The sequence below is a fragment of the Coffea eugenioides genome, unplaced genomic scaffold (genome assembly GCF_003713205.1).
Source record: "Coffea eugenioides isolate CCC68of unplaced genomic scaffold, Ceug_1.0 ScVebR1_140;HRSCAF=586, whole genome shotgun sequence".
NCBI classification, from domain to species: Eukaryota; Viridiplantae; Streptophyta; class Magnoliopsida; order Gentianales; family Rubiaceae; genus Coffea; species Coffea eugenioides.
The window spans coordinates 135,423-136,266 of record NW_020861810.1 but is presented as its reverse complement, the minus strand read 5'-3'; positions in this window follow the sequence as shown (position 1 = coordinate 136,266).

Sequence of the window (844 nt, the reverse complement as noted above, 5' to 3'; positions counted from 1 at the left end):
TCATCTTAAGAGAGCGACCTAATCCGCGCCTCACCTAGCCGAAATTACTTTATTTCTTTTCTTTGACTTTTGTTTTGCAGGTTGATCGTGCATATCAAGTTCTAAAGGAACAACAATTTAAGACGATTCGGAGTACCATGGAGGTTGCAAGCAATGTTGCAAACGCTACCACTATTGGATCTAGTGATCTCATCAAACCATTTCGCCTTAGTGGCCAACACTTCAAAAGGTGGGCCAAGAAAGTGATGTTCTATTTGAAGCTAATGAAGGTTGCCTGGGTCTTAGCCACAAAGAATCCAAAAAAGATAGACACCAGTTCCATGACTGATGAAGAAAGGGAGAATCATGCCAAACAACTTCAAAAATGGGAAATGATGAGGAAGATTGCAGAAATTATATCCTTAATTGTTTGTCTGATGAACTTTATGATTTTTATTCTTCATCTTATACTTCAGCAAAAAGAATTTGGAGAGCATTGCAACAAAAATATGATACTGAAGAAGCAGGCTCGAAAAAATATGCTTGTAGCCGTTATTTCAAGTTTCAAATGGTGGAAAACAAGTCAGTACTAGAGCAAGTTCAGGACTTGCAAATGATTGTCCATGAGATTGAATCTGAAGGAGTCAAAGTCGATCCACAAATGCAAGTTGCAGCCATCATTGACAAACTTCCAATATCATGGAAAGATTTTCAGAAAGGGCTACGTCATAAGCAACAAGAATTGACAATAGCAAATCTGATGGCAAGGTTGCGCATTGAAGAAGAAGATAGAAAACAGGACAAAGGTGAAGAGTTCAATGGGAGTACTAAGGTAAACTTCCTAACTTCTAGTGAGAATGTCTCT